At 39.8% G+C, this 25,122-nt stretch overlaps 1 long non-coding RNA gene across 9 annotated transcripts in view; it reads left to right on the top strand.

Annotated features, from left to right (window-relative positions):
• The first annotated feature begins 2 nt into the window (after positions 1-2).
• LOC106886153 overlaps positions 3-25,122 on the top strand; it is a 36,899-nt gene continuing 11,779 nt past the window's right edge. For 2 of the 9 annotated variants that reach the window (XR_001411590.1, XR_001411591.1), the window contains exons 1-7: positions 3-1,502; positions 2,677-2,760; positions 5,381-5,441; positions 7,208-7,279; positions 7,671-7,855; positions 13,893-14,026; positions 16,262-16,372. This is a non-coding gene — a long non-coding RNA (uncharacterized LOC106886153). Of the gene's footprint in view, positions 1,503-2,676; positions 2,761-5,343; positions 5,442-6,972; positions 7,047-7,207; positions 7,280-7,670; positions 7,856-13,892; positions 14,031-16,261; positions 16,373-17,742; positions 17,774-25,122 lie in introns of those variants that run through there. The other 7 variants (XR_001411586.1, XR_001411588.1, XR_001411589.1 and 4 more) reach the window with 6 other exon arrangements.

Genomic DNA, 25,122 nt, shown 5'->3' with positions numbered 1-25,122 from the left:
AGAGACGGCTCATTGTTCTCCACCAAACTGGGGATGTCTCTACTTTGGCAGTTTTGTCTTCCTGCAGCCGGAGAGCTGATCAGTCACTGCTGTTCCAGTCCCCAGAATAGAGCATGTACTCCAAATTTGTGTTTACAGATACCAAAATAAAAACCCTAACTCAGTTTGCAAGAAAAGGTAAGGCAAGCCCATTTGTACTTGTACCATTTGCTTATTTATTTATACATATTTGTTCAGAAAGATAAAAAACAGACAGGAGCCTACACTTTACCGTAGAATACTAGGCAGCCAGTGACACAAGAATAGACTCAAGAACAGCAAGTGGCCACTAATGTAATGATAAAATTGATTCACAAATCATTTATTGTCTAGAACACCTGCCATCAAGTGTTTGCATTCCTTTACTGTCCAATATTAAATTGGATAAACCTTTGCTGTACAATAAATTATATACAGATGCGTAATTTTAAACAACGAACACGTGTAGATTGGTTAAACTTTTCCATACTGCTGTGAGTTGGCTGTCAGTGGGCAGTGGGAGCTTCCCACCAGTTTCATTCGGGCTGTTGAAAATCTCATCCTTCAGTGGTCATTTGCAGATAGATCTAATGCTTCTCACCTGGTTTTGAATATCCTGTTTCATTTCCATTTCACCTTGCTTGCTCTGTACAATACCACTTGTCTGAGAGGTAATTTTCTGTCTAATGGAATACTAACTTTTAAATAATTTCATTCAAAAATTGACTTTTTTTTTCTTTTTCAGGTCAGTGAAAGGCAAAGATCAGACAAAGGAATGACAGATCACATCTATTGCAATACTCTTTGACAAACTAGTTAGAAATTATGATTAGTATTGCATAAAGAAACTACTGTGACCATATTATAAATGGTATTCCTTTACTGAAATAGAATTGACAAGTAGATTAATTTATATAAAAGAATATGTAGTTTTTAAAGTTTCTATCCTTATGAATGTAATGAAACAGATTTTTTTTAATGTTACATAATATGCAAGTGATATATTTTGGAACATGTGATAACATGCTCAAACTCTTTCTAGACTATAAAACTCTCACCAGAACTTTAAAAGCAGATCTTTCAGAGCCCTAAATCCATTGGAAAATAAAACTTTGGGAAAAGCGCACTAAAAAAAACCCGCAAGTGTTCCCTCAAAGCCTTTTAAACAAAAGTAGAGAAAAGAAAAAGCATTTAAATCTTTTGCTTTTTTTTTAATGCAGTCTAAAAGAACAACATCCTCCTATCTCCTAGTTTGTGGATAAAGAGAGCATATTTGCCTTTTGCCTCTTCCTGCTAAAATCAGCCAGCGCAGTTATCTGGTGGGTGAAGTCACCTGGGTATATGGTATGGTGAAAATAGCTCCAAGAAATCTTTTGTTTTCTCTTCCCTTTAGAAGACAACGTGTTCCCTGTTCTCAAGATTGTCTTTATGAAACTGTCCATGGGATGACTACGTTAAAGAAGGAGAACTAGCAGGGAGAAAAGGTAATTACAAGAAAAAGTGAATTGCTGGCCAAATGTAGATACACATTTATTATAGTGGATGTGTATTTTTCATTACCTACATAAGATAAAGTTTTCTCAGCTTAACTGCATGAAACCGATTGGTTTTATGTCTGTTGAAAGATTTCTAAATTTTTACACTGGAAGGGTTATTAGGCGTTGGAATGGGCTGCTCAGGGAAGTGGTTGAGGCACCTACCCTGGAGGGGTTTATAAGACGGGCAGATGTGGTGCTGAGGGACATTGTTTAATGATGGTTTTTATCAGAGTTAGGTTGATGGTTGGACTAGATGATCCTAAAGGTCCCTTTTAACCTTGACACAATTCTATGACTCTATGAGGTTCTGATTAGCTTGCTGCCTTCCCTGGGTGACTATTTCTGTTGTACCCTGTGCACGTCCAAGCACTTCTCACTTCATCAAGGGTAGACAGCCTATTTTTTGCCAATTACTGACACACACAGTCAAAGCTGAGGCTCAGTTTTCTGTCTCCACTATTGCAAAACTTCAATGTAAACATAGCCTGGGTTTTAAACCAGCTCGAGCAGCACCGAGTTCAGCACAGGTTAACCTCCTTGGGTTTTTTCAGCTTTCGGAATGAGTTTTGCAGCTTGAACTGTGCTCTGTGCCTCTGAAGACAGACTGCTGCCATTGCCCAATGTGACTGGTTTACATATTGTTTGGCTCCAGCCCCATCGCGCTGCAGACACACTCTGCTGTACAGACACAGTCAAAGAAATGGAAAACTGAGGGTATAAATTTCCCATAATTACGATTAACAGCCTTTCCGAAGACTTAATGACCAATTTTGGTGACTTCCTTTTAAAGACTGGTCTAAAACTAATTTTGTGCTATACTTTCAAAAAAGCCCCACACAGACCCACAGTACAATTCTCTTTCCCATCACCTTAGCTGGCTTTCCATTGTCATGAAATGAGAGCAGCAACCCAGGCCCTATTTCACACTGCTTAATAGACTTGATAGCTAATATCTTTCAAGAAAAAGCTTAACATATTGCATCTTGAGTAGAAACGATTTAGGAAGTCAGAACTTAGGACTTTTAAATCTTTTTCCATTGAACATAATTAAACATTAACCAATTTTGCTAGTGCAACATAATTTTTATAGGCTGCTATAAAGCCTTCATTTCTTTCCCAGGATGTGTGCTAGACACAAAGACTGTGCTTTGCCTTGTGTGAAGAACCCAACCAGTGTAACCTGGGACTGCCCTAGAAAAACCACGTGAGTTTGTGCTGTCCCTCATATGGCAATGTTTCCTCTCATCAACCAAATTGTCTTTACTCTTTTATCAAGTTACTTTACAACAGAGAGTACCCTGTGTAAATAGCAAATAAACAAAGTCAGCCTCTTCCTTCACTGCCCTGCACCACATACAGCTACCATTATATCTGCAAACTTTAAAATCATATCAGCGGGGTAAACAGAAATTTTAGTTGTTGTACCATTTTATAGGCACAGAGACGAGTAGCTGATAATTTCTGGTGAAGTTATTTCCATCTTCTTTGGGAACAGTAAACTAGCTAGGGTGTGTTCAGAAACACTGAGCCCCTCACTCAGGTAGGGGGTTTCTGCCTGTCGTGTTCTGTATTCAGACACTGATTTGGACTGGAAGAGTCTCCACACTGTTTTCTGCTCCTACTTTCTCAGAGCAGGATTTTTCAATCCATGGAGCCACCGTTTAGTCAGAGCAGATCCAACACCAGGGTCTGGATTGCCCCACATGTGTAGATCCCATCTTCTTCACAAGAGTTCTTTAGAAACAGCAAAATGAGAGAAAAATGTGAGGAAAGAGTAGGAACAGTCCAGCTGCTTCAACTTTACTGACAGCTTAAACAAGTGTAAATATTAATAGGAGGGATAAGTCAGCAAAAAATCAACCCTAAGAGCCCTTAGTTGACTTAGTGCTTTTAGACAACTGGGAGAAGTCAGGGAAGGGTAGGTCTTGAAAAATCAAAAGGACGTGATTGGCCCAATGCATTTACATTTAGTGTGACCACCTAACTAAGGGGATTCCTAAAAGTAATTCCACTGCAAACAAATCTGGCAAGGCTGAGGATCCAGCTCCCCAGACTGAACATCAGAATACCGTGAATAATGTCAAGAGGCAGCAATGGGGCTGTCAGATACTGCTACTCTCATTACCCTATTACCACAAATATCCATGAGTTTTACTAGTTTACATAAACTGTCAATAGACATTTTAATCCAAAAGTGCAGAAAACACAACTATTTTACCACACAATCATTGAAGCTAATCTCTTTTTGACAAGGTCATTATTTACACTGCTTCCCTTGTAATCCCCCTCATGCACATACAGAACAAGGCTCTGAAGCTTAATCTTCCCAATGCTGAAAATGAGACTTTTATGCAAACTGATAAAAGTTCTTTGTTTGATTTATCTGTAAACCAAAATAGGCTGGTAGTTTGCCTTGAAGTGAAAAGAAAAAACATATTCTGTCAAATCCTGTGTATTCCTTTTTATGTGTTTTGTCATTTCCCCTCTATTAACTCTGTCCTAAGGTTGAAAAGAAGAGTGCACTCCAGCTTCCATTTACGTACTGTACTTTAGCTTTGACTTTTTTGGTTGCAGCCTGTTAAATTTATTGACTATAAGCCCCTTGAGCTATTGAAGAGTATGCGGCTCACATTGTATATCTTTTGAAAGAAGCTACTGGTAGCCTGTTTTAATGTGTTTACTCTCTCCAGATACAATTTGTCTTACATATTCATTGGGTTTTAGTGCCAGGACCGGTTTCTTCGTTGTAGCTATTGTTTGGAAGTCTTGCACAGATATTAAGGCTTAGTAATTTTTCAGCACTGCTCAAGGGATCTGAGTGTCAAATGAAATAATGAGTGGGAATGTGGGCACTGAAAACCCCTAAGCAGCTGGCTTTGGAGATCTCCAGAAAAAAAAAATAAAGGGAAATAATTTGAGGTGGCGTGAAAGACACTTTGAGAAGTCTAGGATATTTTATATGTACAAATAGAACTGGCCCAAAAGTAGTGCTTTCCATTCATTGACAATTACATTTCGTTTTAATTTCAAGATTTTGTATAGCCTGAAAGTCAAAGAAAATTTCATTTGCGAAACACTAGCACATGGAGCCTGGAAAATGGAATACTTTCCCCTCCACACTGCAGCTGCTTTTTCTACCGTTGGAGCTGACCAGAATACTGATTTCATTAGGCAAGGACTTGAGATGGAAAAGATCTCTTTTCAGGTTAGAGTCAGGACTTTCAGGTGCTCGGTTTCACAGGAGAGAGCCCTAAAGCTTTAAGAGCAAGGGGTGTTTATGTGTGGAGGCTCTGGGATATCTCACAGGACCGTGGCGTTGTGTATCCCATGGTGCTGGCTCTCACTAACATGAATCCTGGTCCTTCCCCATGCCCCGATGCAGAGGTGAGCTTCAGAATATCTTCTGTTCTGCAGCACAGATGGTGGCACGTTGGCTGCTGATGCTAACTTTGGAGCTCACCAGGTCGTTGGCTGCTGATGCTAACTTTGGAGCTCACCAAAATTTTGAGGACACCTACAGCAGCAGAGGTTTAAAAGTACAAAGTACAGAAAGCTGTGGATTGGGAATCCCACTCATGTGCTTTCAGATTTATAGTGCTATAGGTATCCCACCTAGACAGCTTAACAGTTAGCTGGGATATATCTACAGCAGTAGCCAACACGTCAAAAATCTGTTGTGCATCTGTGGCAGAACTTCTGTTCAGATCATCTGCATCCCACTCCAGATGCAATCACTTCTTGTTTGATCCTCGGAGAGAAATCTGCAGTAATGTGTTTTCCTCTCCAGGAAATCCATACCAAAAGTCAAACTCCTTTCTCTCCAGGAAAGCCATGAGAGCAGCCCTGAAAGTCCAGGAATTGAACTCTGCCTCCGGCAAGACACAGGTGAGATCTCTGCACGCTGCAGTCCTTGCTCTGCGCCGTTACCAGCCCGGAGCCAGCCTTCCAGTTATTCTACCCAGATGCTTGTACCTTCAAAAGCTATTTTTTTCTAGGAATGTCTGTGGCCCCAACAAGTAGAGAAAAATTCAGCCAATGTTTCACATGGAAAACACTACTAATTGTACTAATTGAGTGAAAAAAAGCCTGGGGAAGTCATATTGTCCCTACTCCTACTTAGGCTTAGACCCTTTGTGGTCCCAGCATTAACATGGAGGTGATGTTTCCTTCCAGGCAAACCAGGAGAGGCTAAAAGATTTCCATGTCATTGGAAATAGCACCTTTACAGGCAGAGAAGTTGCAACTGTTAATGAAATAAATGTGGTTTAAGTTACATTTACACTATATAGTGAGTATGTGTTATGGAAGAGGGGTATATTTTTGGCTCATAGTGCACATGTCAAACAAATTTCTGAATCTTTATAGCCCTCGCCGCCATAATTAGCTTAAGTGAAGCTGTATTTAGCTTGCATATAGCTTCAATTTGCTGCAAAGTAAATCACCAAAGAAATCAATAATTTACAACCTAGCAAACAGTGCAGACTTTTCCAAAAGACAAATAAAAAACAAACAGCACCTTTTGGCTCATAGTGCACATGTCAAACAAATACAATTATCTATTTCTGAATCTTTATAGCCCTCGCCACCATAATTAGCTTAAGTGAAGCTGTATTTAGCTTGCATATAGCTTCAATTTGCTGCAAAGTAAATCACCAAAGAAATCAATAATTTACAACCTAGCAAACAGTGCAGTCTTTTCCAAAAGACAAATAAAAAACAAAAAGCACCCAACCCATTATGCCTGGGCATTTCTGAATGCAGCTCCTTGCCTGGCTTCTCTGAGTTAAATGTGACATTTTCCAACACCAGACATTTTCATTTGAGCAAGGAGGAAACATGTAAAACCAAACAAATAATGACACGAAATGAAGCTTTGATTAGGAGTCTGTGAATAATGATCCTTTTCACATATTCAGTGGCTGGGATGTTTAACATGCTTTACATTTTGAATGCATCAAGCGGGTCCCGACGATTAGATTTTGGTATTGAGAGAAAGACACTTTATTAGAGAGGGAGCTTGTCGGGGCTTGGTGCCAATCGGCTGCAAGTAGTTCTGTTGCAAACACATCCAACACCCTCATTTGGAGGAGTGCAAGAGGGAACATGTTTCATATTTTCCTCTTTCCTGCTCTGTTCTCCTACAAATTCGTAAGTGGCAAGTGCTAGCTCTCTCTCAGTTCCTACAGTAATAAAAAAAAAAATCCCCCCAAAATTTTCCATGGCATGAGTAAATCACAGGTTTACATTGTTGAAAATTTCTATTAGGTTTGGATGTTTTTGTACATGTTATTACTATGAAGACTGTATTAATTGGCTGCATTTCTGAAGTGGTGGTAGGGATTATTCAGTGAATTCAAAAGGTGGAAAAAGATAACTTTTGTATATGTTAAATTAGTTTGGTTTTTTTTATTGTCAGGAGTGTAACAGGGACCCAAAGCAAAGCAAAAGACTAAAACCTGGGGATATTTTGAATAACGAGAACATCTGCAGGTGAATTATTTAGAATTAATTTGGGGGCCAGGGGCTGTTAATCCCAATTTCAGAAAGGGATAAAACTCCCTCATGTTTCATAGCATGAGCCAAGTATTTTCCTGATGGATATTGGAAAGGCATTTTAACTATAGCCATTTAATTCCCCATTTTTCATGCAGATTTTGATTCCTCCCCTAGAAGATCTGGTTCTGGTTAGCAATGAAGATTGCAAGAGATGAACGACTACCCTGGTATGTCCCTTCCTCTGTAGGAAGGATATTTTAATGGCTTCTGCATATTACCCTCAGCATATTTGCTGCAAACAACTATTTAGCCTATGTCTGGGATACTACTATGCTTATCCTGAAGTCACATGTGGTATTACAGCAATTACTGTGGTTTTAGTATGTATTTTACAGTATATCAATGTAAAAATATATTGATATGTACTTGTATATAAGTACTGAAAAGGTATCCTTTAGAATATGACACATGGGGTAATTAATTGTTTTATGTACTAAATGTTTACATGCAGAAAAATGGTAGCTGCATATAACCTCTCTATGTCTGAAGTAGGAATAAGCTATATCAGAAGCTGAATATTCTACTCTCAGTTTAAAATTGCACTTTTTATTTCTGTAGCTGGAGATGCTCGTATTCCATTCAGTAGAGAGGCTTGCTTGTTTCTCAACGCTTCAGAAAAGAAACGACTATTGTGTTTGGTTTGGAATGAATGAATATAATCTCAAATCTTTTGTTTGCTTTGCTGTGAGATGTGCCATTTTCTCAAATGAAAGCCCGGTGTATTTGCAGAGCAGGCAGCAGAGGTAAGTGTGATTACCTCACCTGTTCTTTGTACCAAACATAGAGGGAGGCGAATTAGAACTCATCAGTGGGAGGGGTTTTGTTTTCTTCCCCAAACAAACCATCAAAGAATCCCAGAGCACGGTTTAAAGTATTCAGACTGCAAATAGACTGGATTTTGCCTGCCTGTTTCCAGTAAATACTTGTGTATTACTTATAGTGAGATTCTTTCAGCAGAGATGTTGGGAAGCGTAAACATCCATGTAGAAGATAATGCTCAGTAACCAGTATCTCAAGCCTTTCACACAGCAGAAAGCTTTACTGAGAAGGACTGAAAAAATAGCTGGGTTGACAAAAGCCCAGGTATAGATACAATTATACAGGCAAAAGAGTCTACTTGATGTTACATTTTCTTTCCGTTAAGAGATCTATAATAAGATGCATTTGCCTATCTAGCTGCTTTCCGTGCCACGTTTGCAATGTGTGTCAGTGCAGCTCTACCTGCAGACCAAGCATTTTAAGTACAAACAAGGTGAAAGATGGCTAATTAATTATACTGCATGTCTCGGAGCATTAATTTTCGGTGTTCCTTATCACTCCTGGGATGGAGGTTACTGATAGTGAAAGGTTTCGTTCCTGATTCTGCACTTTTAGTTCCGTACGTGACACGAAGCCAGGTCATTGATGCCAGTTTGATTATACCAGCTAAAGACAAGCAGAGCAATGAGAGCTTGAAGAAAATGTGAGGAAATAGAGGGAGCCACCTTGGTGCCTCAATTCCCTGAGGGGCATTGCCTGCACGGGAGGAGACACAGCAGACAGTCGTTCCTGGTTTCTGCTGACCATTACCGTCAGCTTGATACTTTCCAGAGTTTTATGCCAGAAATCCATTTCCCGGAAAAAAATTGGGGCAGCTCTAATTAAAAAGTGATAGCTTAACTATCCCCAAGACCCTGTTTTCAACTGCAGAAGCATTATGTTGCTGATGGAAATAGGCGCTATTGTCCGCCACAGTTCACTGAAACGCTCATTTCCAGGGGAAACACATTGTTTCAGACAAAACTTTTGCCAGAAAACATTGCTCTCCTTTAGAATACGGTGTAAGGGGTGAGAAAGAGAGACAGGGATGTGAAAATAAAGAACTCAGTGGCCAGGGCTGCTCTTCTAGGGAGTCAAGAACTGGTTCAAGTCTTCGGTGTGACTTGAACATTGCAGGGGTGCGAGTCCCATGTTCCCAGGTTCTTGGCTATTTTAGGATGGGTAACACCACACTCTCCCTTTTATTGTTTGTTCGTTCGTGTTTTTTTCTTATTTTGAGAGTTATTGGCCACTTCCTGATACAAGGCAGGAGTATTTAGAATCTTTAATAACCGTTGTTGGCAGGAAACTCTGCTGTCTCACAGTAGCAAATTCACTCGTGTTTTATTGGAAATCTGCCTATTGTCTGTGCCTCTTCCATACTGTAATGGGCATTTCGGTGTGACACACAACAAAATTCGTTACTACTTTTTGCAACTGCTTCAAGCTGGAAGCACCTGTTTGACACATGTTTGTGTGGAATTAGCTGAATTGTGCAGCAGAGAGGTTTTATGTTTGCACTCAGCCTGGCAGGGAAGGTAAAGTTTATCACCACCATAGGATGCGGGGAGGAGTGGTCACTCCTCTGAGCTGCCTCTGTAGCTCTACTGATGGTGTTTGGTGAAGCAAATCTGCTGCAAATTACAGCGTGTGGTTATAGATCAATTTGTGCTCCTGCCTGCTGCCAACAACGTGCTGTGCACCAATGGAGCTAACTTGGTAAACATGCACTCTAGTAACAGAAAATAACCAAGTGGTGTTGAAAGGAATAATTAATTAATGTTTGTAAAGCACTTAGAAGCTGAAAAGCACCTTATTAGTGCTAAGTGTTCACAGGCCTAGCTTTCTCATCAGAAGTTAAAGTTGTCGTCTTTGTTAGTCTTTAACTGAACAAAACATTAAGGGTAAAAAGCCTTTGTATCTAATGTCCTCGGTCAGGTGGTTCCGTGCCTGGCAGTCATTAAGATGCAGTAAGTAAACAAGAAGAAACTATAAACGGCATGAATCAGCTCATTTCCACTGATGCCAGCAGAATCGAGTTGATTTACATTAGCTGAAGATCAACAACAGACAATCCAAAGCATAGCTCTTCTTCTTGACGACCGGGGCTCAGTCAGAGCCGGGGACTGGTTTATTCACTGCAGCTCCCACTATTTGGAGCCCAGCTGCCAGGAAGGAATACAAAACTGTATTAGGGCACAGGCCTCCCTGTGCAGCCAGGCGGATAAATTGGATGGCTCAGATTTGCTATCTGGGGCAGCCAGCACGCTAAATGAACAGCCTCTTGGTGCTAGAGAGCAGGAATCCTATTTATCAGGTGTGCTACGCGGGGCTGAAGGGTGACACCTGTGTCTGACCCCGGTTGGAGAGCTCAGAACATGGAGAATAAGCATCTGTGGCTTTAGTTTCAAAGAGCCTTGGCTCCCTCAAAAAAAAAACAAACAACCACAACACAACAACAAACCCAAGTCTTCATGATGCAGGGGTCACACTTCACTGATGCTGAAGTGTGGATTTACTTAGGAGGCTAAAAGAGCTATGAGCCACCTAGAAGAGGACCATCAGGGGAGACATGAATGATCCCAGCTATGTAATACAGCCACTCAGCCCCGGCCAGCCCTCCACTCTCAACACCACCGTGTGTGGCATTGAACCCTCTCTGCAGTCATCTAAAGGCTGATCTGCTCCTCTGGGTAATTTGCAGGCCACAGTCAATATCCTTATCTGCCTAAGAGGGTGTTAATCCACATATCACTCTCTCTAAATACTACCTAAATCTTGGATGTTGTGGGAGCAGGAGAAGGAGGGGAGACAACAGGGCACTGCAGAAAAGACTAATTGGCCAGAGAGCACAGAAAAAGCCATTGATTGCACTGGCCTGTCCACCAGAGCACACACTTTTAAGATTATCAGATGCCTTTACCAGACAAGTCTCCTTTCTTCAGCCAGAAATTTTATCAGATAAATTTGATGATGTTGGGCATCTGTTCCATATTTATGAGTGTCAGCACCTCAGTAGCTCACGCTGACCTTCCAGATTAATCAAAACCCTGATGATGTGCCCATACGGTGCACAAGCAGTATGCCCAAGTATACAACCCATGTAGTCACTGGCAGTAGGTCTGGGAGAGTGAATCTGGTCTTTGATCTCTTTGGTGTTTCTTCTCACAGCAGATCAGTGGCTTTATTTTTCTGCTGGATTAATTGGCAGAATAAGAAAGGTTACCTGCCAAGCAAATCCAATTATTCCGCCCTTGCTGGTCTTGAATTAAGCTCCATGGTTGACAAAGGGTCACAGTTAGAAAGAATTAAAATAAGCCATCAGGACACCAGATATTCTGGTTTTTCAATCCCTGCACCAGCCTAGGGCAGAGTATGTTTGGCTCCCTTCAGTTGTAGTGCTGGAACACAGTGGGCCAGAATACCTCTTCATAACAATTTTGGAAGAGCTAAGTGTTACTAAGATTGGCTAATAGTTATCTTTGTAATTAGCCATCTGTTATAGATGCATTTATTGAATCTGAGAGGGGCCAGAACCCTTGCATGTCCTCCTTGCTCTTAGCTTTGCTTGAGTTCACCAGGGTGAGCTTTGTGCAAAATCCATAAAGAACAAAAAAATGTGCTTCTTTGAAAGAGCAATTCTTTTTTTAAAAAAGCGGTTGCACCATAAATGGCAATTATCATAACAATTTGTCTTTTCTTGACTTCATCAAGAGCACAGGCTTTGGAGCACTTAAGAATGTATTTGGAGGTTGGAGTAGGAAACTGAGGTATCTCAAAGGTCCAGGCAAGACTCTGTGGAGCTTCTCACTTGAGACACAGAACTGGTAGCACTCGCTTATAGACCTACTGCACCTGATGATCCAATGTTGTCTGTATATACCTTGTAAAGGTCATCAAAACTCATACCTGAGACTTTTCAAGTCAATCAGAGGAAGACTGAGCTTAAGAAATGGGACAGCTAAACTGTGGTTACTTTCTACTCCATCATTATTTGAATGCCTATCAGAAGCAACTGAAAGAATGCCTGAAAGAAGTAGACACGTGTTTAAATTGTGCTAGATTACTAAATGTTGGAATAATAGCCTCCCCTAATCCTATTCCTAGGCAAACACAAACATTTTCATCCTAGCCTTTAATCTCTTGTCCTCTCAATTTAACGTATATTAAAGACTTTGATATATACACGTGCAAACATACACGTTATTTTATCTTATTAGGATTTCAGTCTCGTCTGTGATCTCATGAATAATTTTAATGATCTGTGTACAGCCTGTCCCACGTGTCCATAGCTATAGGAGGGAAAAGTCCATGTCAAATAGATACCCTGTGTCTATTGTCAGCAAAATTAACCAGGCTAAGAAATTTAAGATAGCCAAAGGCTTTGTTACCATAGGTTTCTGAATCCAGAGGCCAGAGCTGAAGTGATTTGGGTGAAATACTCAAAGAATCCAGCACAGGTAAGTGACCCAACAGAAAGTTCCACAGGTGTCAAGGCAGAAGGTGAATGTATGGTAATTAATTCTTTCTCCTAGAATATATATCGCTAATTGACTTGGCGGCAGTATCATTACCATGATTCATAGGCTCATAGATTTTAGGCCAGAAGCAACCATTATGATAATCTAGTCCTACTGTCTGCATAGCAAAGACCACAGAACCTCACCCAGTGGTTGCTGCATCAGCCCTCTAATTTCTGCTTGAATTACTGTGGTTTTTTCTAAAAGCCATCTGATGCTTATTAAAAGACTATGATGTGATAGAAAATCTACCAGGTGCTTGGGTAAGTAGTTCTAAAGGTAATTTTTCCTTTGAAAATTGCAACTTATTTTTGGTATCATATTTACATTGATATTTCCATAGGATTTTTTTTTTTTTGGTCTAAATGTATCCCAGAAACATTAAGAAAACTCTTAGATAAAAAATTCTTTTCTTTTTCCTTTTTTTCCTCATGTTAAAGGTATGTAAAGAGTTTATGGTAATCTCCCTACTGTATTAGTAATATCTTTAATGTATCATTGGAGCTTTGTCTCCTTTTTCCCTTCTATCCTCCCTCTCACTTTTCTCCTTGTGTCCCCCACCAAAAAAAGAAGAAAAAAAGAAAAAAAGAAAAAAAAAAGAGAGCAAATTTAAAAAGGGGAGAGGTGGCAGACAAAATTCACAATTAAACTGAGGAATTTTAAAATATGCAGAATGTTCAGGGACACATCCAATGGTAGGCAGATACTGACATTCCTGCGGTCCTGAACAAAATGTGCAAAGATTTTTTTGTTTTATGACCCCACCTGTTTCCCTCCAACACAGCTCTCTCCTCCTCTTGTTCCCTAATGTTCCCCCTGAGCCCAATTTACCTGATTTGTAGAACATGTGAGGATTGCTTAGGTAGATCATATCAATGACAACGCAGTGACATAAACAACTAGACAAGGTGTCACACGGCTTTTTTGGAAGGGTAGTACTTGCCTTTTTTACAGGCAATATTTCAACAAGTCACCAGTGCTACAGGAGCTGTGTCCCCTCCTCACTCCATAACCAACATCGGAGACAATCACTTACCATTCTCCACTCCTCTGAGCATAGTTTTATCCCACAGAATAATTTCATTGATTTAAACAGGACCTAATAAGCCAAAACCTGATACACCTTTTGGCATTGATCAAATCCTTACCCTGTGAAGGTAGTGTCAAAACATCCATTGATTGCACCTGAATAAACATTTTGCTGTCTGTGAAATTCCTATAAATTATTATGATACATTTATAGCACTTATAACAAAAGTTCGTCTAAACACGAGGCTTTTGAAGTTAATCCAAGGTAGACTCAGTGCATGAAATGAAGCAGTTCAGCTCTCAAGTATAGCTATGATACAGGGATCCAGGTGAGCCCAGTAGTCATAACGATGTTATTTCCTCGTTATCTCATGATCATGATCACCTATCTGTCTAATCTGTGAATAAAGTACTAACTGCCATCCACTTTCAGGAGCTGAGAAAAAGCACGTCGAGTTCCCAGAGGTACAAGTGGACTTGTTTGTATTTATGGGTAAATCAACAACAAGCTGATGTGATTAAACAGTGACTCCATCAGTGACTTGGCCCTGTTCTTTTCTCCATCTGGTAGGTAAGCAGGCAGATTAAATTTATGCCATGTGTTTATTTTTCCTGTAACAAAATGACTTGCGTTTATATTTCTAGTCACTATGAGGTGGTAACAACCTTACAAAATATATTGATTCACGTTAAAAAATGAGGAGTTAGCAGGAACACAATGACATGCCACCCAACGCACAATGTTTTATTTAAAAGAAATGGCAGCACACCATATTTTTTATTAAAAAAAATCTCAATTACAGACCTTAAAGAAAATTAAATTTATAGTTGAGCTCAGAGTTTTGAAGCTACCAGTTGTTTCCTGGAAGTGACTTTGAAATGAGTTTTGGGAAATCATTTTAGTATTGACTTGGGCCATAATGGTTGGCTGTTGCTTTTTTGTGTAAGATTGATTAAATTACTCTGAACGAGCTCCAAGTCCATGTCCTTCTCTGAGCCCAATTGTGAATATGACCATAATACACTCTCTAAAAAATATTTCAGAAAGTAAATAATCTCTAAACCTGGAAGCATGTCATTGCGTTCTTACAAGAATAAGCAAATGAATTTGGTTCCTTGTCTCAACATACATCCCTTCTTCCTTTTATACCACATGCTTTCTCTGGTTTTAAAAGACTAGGGTTATTTTCTTCTATACATTACAATACGAGATAATTTTGACTAAGAAAGGAGTAGCTAAGAAATAAGTGTATTAGCAGTAATAAGAATTGGCAATTGTACTCCTGATTTCAGCCTTTATCTGCCTTTCTGAAATGTAGGACCCCTCTAGTTATTTCTTCATACTTCAGTAAACTTAAGTGAAATTAGGGCCACTTTATAGTAGGCTCTATACAAGCACATGGGAATGAATGCTCTAAATCTAAAAAAAAAGCTTTGAAAATAAATGCCAAATATGCAGAATCCCTAAACAGAGAAGTAAAAGGACTTATTCACAGCTGCTGAATGTGCCTGGGATGGAGAAAGAAATAGGACCCTGGTCTTGAGAAGTAAAAGGACTTATTCACAGCTGCTGAATGTGCCTGGGATGGAGACAGAAATAGAACCCTGGTCTTGAGACCCATGCCAGTGTCCCATCCAGTGAGCTCTGCTGCTTCTTGGTTGCCTGAGTTGAGACAGCTCCCGAACCCCTGGCTGGTCTGAGTTTTTAAAGAAAGTATGGTATGTACTTTAAAAGGCAAAATTAAAAGCCAGTAAGATATATCTCTGGAATGCCACCAAGAGGTGACTGGTGAATATGTCCCACAAAATCAGAAGCAAGGCAGACAGCAGGAAATGGTGAAAAAATAGAAGTAAGAGAAAGAAAACAGTCGAGGCTTTGGGGAGGAATTTAGCATTTACAGCTGCATAGAAAGTGTCTTGAATACTGGCATGCACTCTGCATTCATGATACAGAGAAAAACCAACAGTTTTGGGAGTACAACCTTCCAAAGGACAGCCTGCTGCACTTCCCCAGTCTCCTGAGTTCTCCTCTGAGGTGGAGGAGGTGAGTTGGGGAGCAAAACTCCCCTAATAAAATCTTATTAAATAAGGGTAAGGATTGCCAGGGATCATGGCCCTGTGATACTCTTGGGAAGGATTTCAATTTCCTTGGCATTAGTTTTCATGCCAGGAGGTCCTGCACTGAGTTTTTAGGCCGTAAGATCTGGGGAAGTCTTGGTTGACAGGCAGATGAGGTTGGCTTGCAAAGGGTGTGATTTTTGGTTCTTCCTGTTTTTAAGTGTCTTTAACTCCTGCTGACAAGAGTAATCCAGCTCCTCAGAGGTCTTAAGTAATCAGCAATCCTGCAGGGTAGAGGTTAAACTAGCACTGGAAGAGTGGGTAGCTGCAACATTCCGTCATTATTTCCATGAACTCTCTCTATCCGGTCCTTTGTTGTTCAAGGCAAAAATATTTGGGTACCAGCTCCTGGAGGGAACTGCCAAAATGCTCCTCCATTGCTTGCTCTACAGGTGGTCTTCTTTAGATCTTTAGCTTCGAAAGAAAACTAGTTTGCTTTTTGAATTGTTCAAAGCATGAGGGATGATTTAGTTGAGTGAATGTGGAAAGACACGGCAGCCTGTGTCAGATTTTTCTTGTTGATATTTATTTATTTATTTATGCTGAGTTTCTACCTTGGGTAGGGAGAAAAAAAAATCTTATAATTCACTGCCTTTAATTTGAACTATAATAGACCTTTTTCTTTTTCTTTTTCTTTTTTTTTTTTTTTTTTCCCCTCTGCTTTCTGGTTTATTTGAGCTTCAGAAAAGACAAGAAATTTTCTCCTGGACATATGGCACTGAAGCTCCAGTTAACCAAGGGAAAGAAGATAAACACCATGCAAACATTGGGCCAAGCACCACCATATAGGTTAAGGTAAGTCTAGACTTAGTTCTGACTTAGACTCATTAACAAGACCAAATGACATATTTTCTATAGGATAGGTTGGAGATGAGACAAGGTTGTTAGGTCTTGCTCAAAACCTACTGCCAGGAGAAACTTGACCAACACAGTGAGGCTTCCAAGGCGTAGTTACATTGCTCCCCAAACTGGTTTTGGAGAGAAGGGGGTTTCTTTTTGCAAAAAAAATATTAAAATATTATTGTGTTTTTGTTAAAAATACCTGCTTTGCTTTCTAAAATCTATCTTGCCCACAAATATTGCTGTGAAGAAACCCCTGTATTATGGTCAGGTCTATGCTATAGTGATCCAGATAGGAAAGACAGATGCTTTAATGACATTTTTTAGATTTTTGTTGTTGTTACTGAGGAGCCATATAAATAGAGACAGTACAACACAGAGCATCCTTTGCTCAGAGCTTGTGCCTGCCATGGGAGATCACCTGGCTCCGTGACTGTGGATAGACAACAGAAAAGCAAAATGAATAGAAAGAAAAGGAGGAAAGAGGATAAATGCAGACAAGAAATGCTCAGGAGAGGTACTGCTAGTTCTTTAAGGGATTTCTAGTTCTTTAAGGGATTTCCAGCACACAGTCTGTAGAAAATTGTTATCCGCAGTCAAACTGGGCTGAAACTCTTTTCAGGAGCTGTCACCACTAACCCGTAAGCAGCTGGCACCAGCAGCAATCTCCAGGCTGCACCAGAAACTGGGATCAGACACTCAACTAACACCCTAACCTTTAGTTTGAGGAAGGACCTAGAGAAGGCACCTTTAATGCTCAGGAGAGGTACTGCTAGTTCTTTAAGGGATTTCTAGTTCTTTAAGGGATTTCCAGCACACAGTCTGTAGAAAATTGTTATCCGCAGTCAAACTGGGCTGAAACTCTTTTCAGGAGCTGTCACCACTAACCCGTAAGCAGCTGGCACCAGCAGCAATCTCCAGGCTGCACCAGAAACTGGGATCAGACACTCAACTAACACCCTAACCTTTAGTTTGAGGAAGGACCTAGAAAAGGCACCTTTAATATCACTGAGTCCAACCATCAACCTAACACTGCCAAATCCACTGCTAAACCATGTCCCTCAGCACCACATACACCGTTTTTTTAAATACCTCCAGGGATGGTCATTCAACCACTTCCCTGGGCAGCCTGGTCCAATACTTGATAACACTTTTAGTGAAGAAATTTTTCCTAATATCCATCCTAGACCTCCCCTGGTGCAACTTAAGGCCATCTCCTCTTGTTCTATCACTTATTTGGGAGAAGAGACTGATCCCCACCTCACTAAACCCTCCAGTCACTTGTAGAGAGCAAGAAGGTCTCCCTTCAGCCCCCTTTTCTCCAGGCTGAACACCCTGAGCTCCTTCAGCTGCTCCTCACAAGACTTGTTCTCCAGACTCCTCACTAGCTTTGTTGGACTTCTCTGGATCCTCTTCAGCTAAGACTTGTTCTCCAGACCCCTCACTAGCTTTGTTGGACTTCTCTGGACCCACTTCAGCTCCTCAATGTCTTTCTTGCAGTGAGGGCCCAAAACTGAACACAGCATTTGAAGTAATCAATATGTTCAGAGACATCAACATGTGCAGCATAAATACTGCTTGGACATCTCTCTTGGTGCAAGAAGCATATAAATGGGGCCCAAAACTGAACACAGCATTTGAGGTAATCAGCATGTTCAGAGACATCAACACATGCAACATAAATACTGCTTGGACATCTCTCCTGGTGCAAGAAGCATATAAACGATAGTGGTTTAATTTCTGGTTCAGCTATAGCATATTCTTGGGCAGAAAAAGCAAACAAGTGTATTTCAGATGGCAGCTGTGAATGTATCCTATGCTTTTATTCTCCTTTGCCATGTAGTCATTAATTCTTTGACCTTTCCCCACAACATCCTATTATTTTACTTCCCTAGGCAAAAATCTGTGATCCTAACCCAAGTGACAACCTGGCATTCTCTTTCCTCTTCAGAATGTTCCTTTTTCCAGACAATTGCTTCCCAACTTTACTTTTTTGGGTTTTTTACTCAAAACCAAGATGCCACTCAGGGTTGCAGCTCAGCAAAACCAAGGTTGCAAAGAATACTCATTTCACATTCAGCTGATGTGTTTGAAAAGATTAATTAACAGGGACCATGAAGCTGCTCAGCCCAAACAGCCACTGTATAAACCACTGAGACATCCGAGAGAAGTTTTTCTAACACTCTACCAAAAGCGAGGGATATTTCCAAATCAAGATGCCACTCAGGGTTGCAGCTCAGCAAAACCAAGGTTGCAAAGAATACTCATTTCACATTCAGCTGATGTGTTTGAAAAGATTAATTAACAGGGACCATGAAGTTGCTCAGCCCAAACAGCCACTGTATAAACCACTGAGACATTCAAGAGAGGTTTTTCGAACACTCTACCAAAAGCTAGGGATATTTCCAAACGAATAGCAGTTCCGTTGTCAGCCTCATAGTTTTTCATTAAAACCAAAATACCTAAATGTTATCAGTATCATTTGAATGCGTTCTGCCTTAGCACTGGTTATGACAACCACTATAACAGATCTGTGCTTAAGGTTTTGGTCCCAAATCCACGTTAAGTAGAGCCCACAGGAATTATGTTCTTTAATTTGCTTAGATCTAAAGATGGTTACTAATTTCATTTCCACCGCTGAGGGTACAGGCTTTCCGGTCTTTAGTCGATGCCACTATTAAATATACAAATCAGACATTTTTGAAAAATGAAGAAAAAAAACCAACAAGCCACCCTTTAATGTTGGTTCAAACTGTTTTGTTTTTTTTTAAATCTAGTACAGACTGTCTGGCTTTATTAACTGTGACTGCAAATGCCTTAAAATATGTCAGCAGAGTTACTTTGTTATTGCAGTTAACAGCATTACATGGGATTCAGCATCTAAATGTCTCAGCTGATATTGTGTGTCAGAAGTGTGGGAAAGAATGGCTGGAGAGAATTGTGTGGAGCTTATCGTTGTAGGAGGGTGGATGCAGTCATAATTCTTGCGTCTTGTCCTTAGCAGTAATGAGAGAGGTTTTGTAGGCTGAGCGGTGAAAAAGAAAGAAGAATAGGCTTTGTTTGACTATTATGGCAAGTGTCAAACCTGGTGAATAATGTAGATAATTTTTTGGACATTTGAAGTGGAGAATAATGTATGGTTAATGTCAGTTCCACTCTGTAGCTTCCTTGTTGCTCTGTAGAAGTGCCGTGGAGTTTTTCAAAAGTAAAAAATGGCACAGAACTATGTCTTGAGCAAGGTCTGCATTACAGCTTTTAATCTTGCATTTGTTGCTGTTTGTTTTTAAAAGCCATTTTACCTACCTTCTAAGCAAAATAAACACATTGCAATCTTCAGTGTTTTGGAGTAAGTCTGTCCTCGGTTTTGTCTTTAGATATTTGATGGAGTATAGATTGAAAACACGTGTGGTTATATACTCTCAATATCTCAAGTGTCATTGTCCCTTAGAAATGTCTGTTGGCTTTACCTCAGGGTGATTACATTCACTCTTTTCACCTGAGGTTATAGGTTACAAGGGAGGCTTTAATACCATATGTAATCACAGAATAATTGGAATGCCTCAAGGACAGACTTGGTCCAATCCTCTTGTACTGAGAAAGGACTGGGAATAATTTGATCACCCTCAACCGATGTTTGTTTAACCTTGTGTTTACCTCAAACTAAAGAAATTGTGCCCAGCATGTATTTTCTTGGTAAGCAGTGAAGAGATGGCATCTTAAGGCATCCATACCTCCACTGGGTCCTCTCATCTGCTGCTGTGGCAGCATGGACATCTTCCATCTTCCTAGCAAAGTCTCACCTGGGAAGTGCTGGAGGTACCAGTGTCAAGGTGAGCGGGAGCTGGAAGGGCGAAAGCCTCTTCCCTTGCTTCCACTTGTTCTTCTCTGTGTATATGCAGCAATAATTAATAGTTTCTTTGTATTAAGAAGTCAAGATTAGAAACAATTTTTCACATCAGACTTCCCTTGGCTCTTCTCTTGTTCAGGTCTGATACGGACACCAGGGAGCCACCCCATCAGTGTCACGTGCCTTTCCTGGGCAGAGGAACCCTCTAACCCATCATTCACGCTTCACGTTTCATCCGTCTGTCAATTCAATAGCCAACCAAATTTGCAGTCCTTGATCACCTTTAGAATTGAAAATGTTTGCTAATTTCCAACTTTAAACTTTTCAAAAACGACGGTGATATTACCTTTTCTTTCCTTTAGTGCAGGTGGTGGAACACAAAAGACAGTAATTGATTTTAACAACTTCCACTGGCAGGCAATGCTCATGCCTGTCCCCAACACGAGCCCCCGTCCATCTGCCTCTGTCTCCCTCTCACCTCTCTCTCCCCCTGTTTCATTGCCTCTCTGTTTCTTTCTGTCTGTCTTTTTTAAAAATTAAAAAGCTCTGATTTATTCTACCTTTACTCAGAGAAGTTTGTTAAAACTCCTGTCGTTCTTGATGCCTCTCAACTCTTGCCAATTTACTTGAATACTTTTTGGTCAAAATACAATCATCCTGAATTAAGTTCTCTGGATCAGACCTTTGTAGTGCCCCCTACTGAAGAATAATTATCTCCCATGTTTCATATATGACATTGCTATTAACATAGAGCCAGATGAGATTTGCACTTTGGCCACAAGGCTGCATTCTTGACAGGCACTTTAGCTGAGGTCTTCTCTTGTGATACTCTATAGTATATTGCCACTTGTCGACTTCGAATGTCATCTCATTGAATCTCGACCATCTTTCCAATTTATCAGGATCATTTTGAATCTTAATTCTGGCTTCAAGAATGCTGTTACCCTTGATAGTTTAATGTACACTGCAAATTTTACAAGTACTGTCTTCCATCATTTAAGTTAATGAAAGCCCTGACAGACCTCTGTCTGAAATACCTTCCTAGCTTTAGAGCAAAGTATTAAATCTTCTAGGAAAGTGTATTTTCAGCCACTTTGGGAGTACTGTTGATTAGTGCTAGTACATATTTTCTCAGATTGCTTACACGGGTGCTACATAGCTTTACCAGGGCAAATATAGATGCCCCCTTCTGCATCCTTTATTCACTAAGCAATTATTCTATCAAAGAACAGATTGAGGATTTTGCGGATGGTGCCCAGGAGTAAAATATTTTAACAAAATCACATCATATTTTTGTTTCAAAGTTTCCTCTCTTATTTCTGTACCATGGCGGCAGCAAATAAGATGGAGGGCTTGAGGATTTCATTATTGTGCCACTGTAGGTGATTGTAGATATGAACAAGAAAATTTTTCAAAGTTTCTCTATAACCACCCACAGAATAGGTTTAATGCATTCATTCATGCTGGTTTTCTGAGAATTAATTTACATTTTGTATATTTGAGTGTATCGCTTGAAAAGATATTTTTATCATGATTTTTAATACAGTAATGTGATGAGATCATAAGGATTTGCTTTGGAAGGAATTATAATTAATTGATGCATATATGGAAGGTATTATTCCACAAGCCTAAAATTTATATCTATTTGTCCTCTGTAATTTTTCATGAAGGAGAGAGAGAAAAAAACCATGAAATCACAGAGCAGTAGTATCTTTTGGTCTCTTCTCTCCCTACCTCATGACTGTTAATAAGAAATTTTCAGTGGAAAAATCTGTGAAGGGAAAAGGTATATTTAAGAAGTCAGAATTTCATTATGAAAAAATTCTGGATTCTATACACTGTGTTAAACTTCCTTTTGTCCCTTATATGTTAATTTATATTCTACTCTATCCTACATACTTGATCTTTTCTTCAAGCTGCCTTCAATAATACAGAACATTATTCGGGGAGAGATTTTTCTTCTTTCTTTCTGTTGAATGTATGATGAAAAAAACCTTGAATAAACCTCGAGTGAAGACATTATGAGGAAAATCTTACCGGGGTGGGAGGAACGAGCACGGAACAACTGCTGAGTCACTTCCTCCTACCGTGCAAGGCGTCTTCAGTAACCCAGAAAGCTTGTCAAAGTCGAACCCATGCTCCGCTGGTACAGCACGTCTACCTGGGATATCATCAGAAGGCTTCCTGACAAATCTTTGGGGGGAAGACAAGATAATTAAGGAACTGACTTTAGAATGTGAGCTGTTAACTGGCGCGCTGAGCTCAGTGGAGCACACAACTTGTAAATGTCACCGTCAAACCAGATATTTATTAGTTTGAACTGACACACTCTAACTTCCCAGTAAGGAGTGAGAAAATATTCCCTATCACTTGAGCCATTTAAAATTGCAGCACGGCCTGAAAAAATGTTCTCTTGAGCTGAAGGCTCTTATGGCAGTGAGGGGAATGAGGAGATGAACTGCTTAGGTCTTTCCTTTCTGTTTTTGTCCCCCTGCTTTTCACCACCTTCAAGATGGTGTTGGTTTTTTCTACAATCAAAATTGTTTCCAGAGTGCTATAGGGTAAGCTGGCAATTCAGCTTATGCAGTAATGAGTACATGGGAATATGAAGACCTAGAGTACAAAATACTGGGAACACTTTTAAAAACAAATATTGACTTTTCCCCCTCCTTGGTTACTAGCTACAGACTGTGCTGTGAGAGAAACCAATCACAGACTCATTCCCAAACTGTCCAGATGAAAAAGACCTGTAGGTTACTTTGCTTATTGCCATAACTCTCTGGAATTGCCTCCTGCCATATATTTGAGTACTATATTCAGGCTAATTTGCCATAACTTTCCACTAGAAAGCTATTCCATACCCTGATAAATCTCATCCTAGCTCTTCCCACAACTCCCAACCTGAAAAACTCAGTCCATATTTTCTTTTGTCCATTTTCATTCTGAATTAGAGATGATGCCTGAAATATTTAAAGGCTGAGGACCTCAGCAGGCACTGGAGAATGCTCTCCAGGCTTTCCCAGTCATTTTCTTTGCTCTGCGTAGGATCTGGCATTGTAATAAAAATTCCAGGCAGACAAGCAAAAATGACCCATATGACAGGACTATTTCCTACCCTTATCTCTTGGAGATAAAGACTTTTTTAACCTATAACTTGGTAAAGTTTAGCAAGCATGAAAGGAGAAGTGCCTTATAACATTGTTGGTTCTACGATACTGAATTAAAGAAATACCTTTATCGAGAAGAAATACAATTTTAAAATAACCTTCTTGAAGTATGATTGATTCACTCAGGCTCATAGACCCACTCTTGGACCAAGAGGATGTTGAAATGGTTCAGGCTCCATTCTGCAACACAGAACCCAGTAGAGACTCATCTACCCGACTTCTTGAGTAATTTAAACCAAGGGAAATTTTTCTCTCATTTACAGGGCAATCAAATCAGACTCAACCGGAAGATAAAATGAAATTCAGATTCAAAGCTATTCAGGATAGAGCATAAAAGTCCTAGGCTAGAAGCTAGTTTGGAATTTCCTCTCCCTTTTCAGTGTTAATTCTGGGTTAAAATTACAATCTTTTGCCACTCTCATCCAGATCTTTGAGATAGCGTTAGTGTAGTTCATCAGCTAATTTTCAAATAGCCTTAATACAGGGACTGAATCTTTTAGCAGGAATCCTTTTAAATGTCACTAAAATATAAAGAAAGCACTATTTCCCTGAGTAAGTGGTGATGAGGTTGGAAAAAATGGCACTCTTTTGAGCTCTCTCCTTGTTATCTCTCTTTATTCCACACAAGCGTAGTAGTAATAGCCTGGAGCAAGCTCTGTGTGCCCTTTCAATCAGAAAAACACCTTGATTTGTATACTTATATAGCACAGGCCAAGCTGAAGTAAGAATTTATTTCCTGAATAAAACAGATTTAATGTGAAAGGTGATCCTCAAAAGTTTTACAGTTTCAGTTGCCTTGGACAAGCACCAAGAGACGTTAGTAGGACTATCGTGCATCTGAGAGCTGCAAAGACACGGATGGCAGGGAGGGAATGTTCTGTACACAGGTGCCTTTCTTCAAGGCCAGTGTACAAATTAGAAATATTAAATTAAGATTAATATGATAATTATCAAACCCACACTTTCAATACCTCACTCGACATTGTGTTGTGGTCCAGAAGTCTGCCCAGTTCAGACCCTTCAATACACGGATGGCTCCTGCAATTATCTGATTCTGGTACCCCGAGATCCTTCTGAGCTTCAGCTTCATTGTGTGCAGAGAGGAAAATAAAAGAAAAAAAAAAAACAATGTTAAGAAAATATTCGCCGGTCTGAAAGAAAAAAATTATGGCAACAAAACAATGTTAAGAAAATATTCGCCGGTCTGCTACAACATTATAAAGAAAAAAATTATGGCAACGAAAATGTTTATTGGAAAGAGTCATCTTCAGTTTTCCTGGTTATACATTTGTTCTTAATTTTATAAGAATTATATTAATTATATTAATTAATTCCTGAACCTTGAAACGAGTGCAAAAAATAGACAGAGGATACAGTGAGTAATTAGCATGGTCATCAGCTTATTGTTTGGAGTGCTGAGACCTGCCTGAAAGGATGCTGTACTGAGAATACTCTCCAACATGAAAAAGAGACCCACAGGAAAACAGCTATTATATCGAGTAATCTTCAGCCAAGAGGACGTGTCTATGAAATAACTTTTGGAGACCTTTGGTAATTCAATACCTCAACCTCAGGTCACCAAGCTACTAGATCAGAAAAGAAATGTTCATAAGCCCTTCTGAAATACCTTTCTTCCATAACAGCAGTGCACTGAAATGTATGGTATAAGGCAAATGAAGGATGCATTAGTA

Source organism: Calidris pugnax, unplaced genomic scaffold (assembly GCF_001431845.1).
Source record: "Calidris pugnax isolate Ruff unplaced genomic scaffold, ASM143184v1 scaffold52, whole genome shotgun sequence".
NCBI lineage: Eukaryota > Metazoa > Chordata > Aves > Charadriiformes > Scolopacidae > Calidris > Calidris pugnax.
This window is presented reverse-complemented; position numbering and strand designations above follow the sequence as displayed.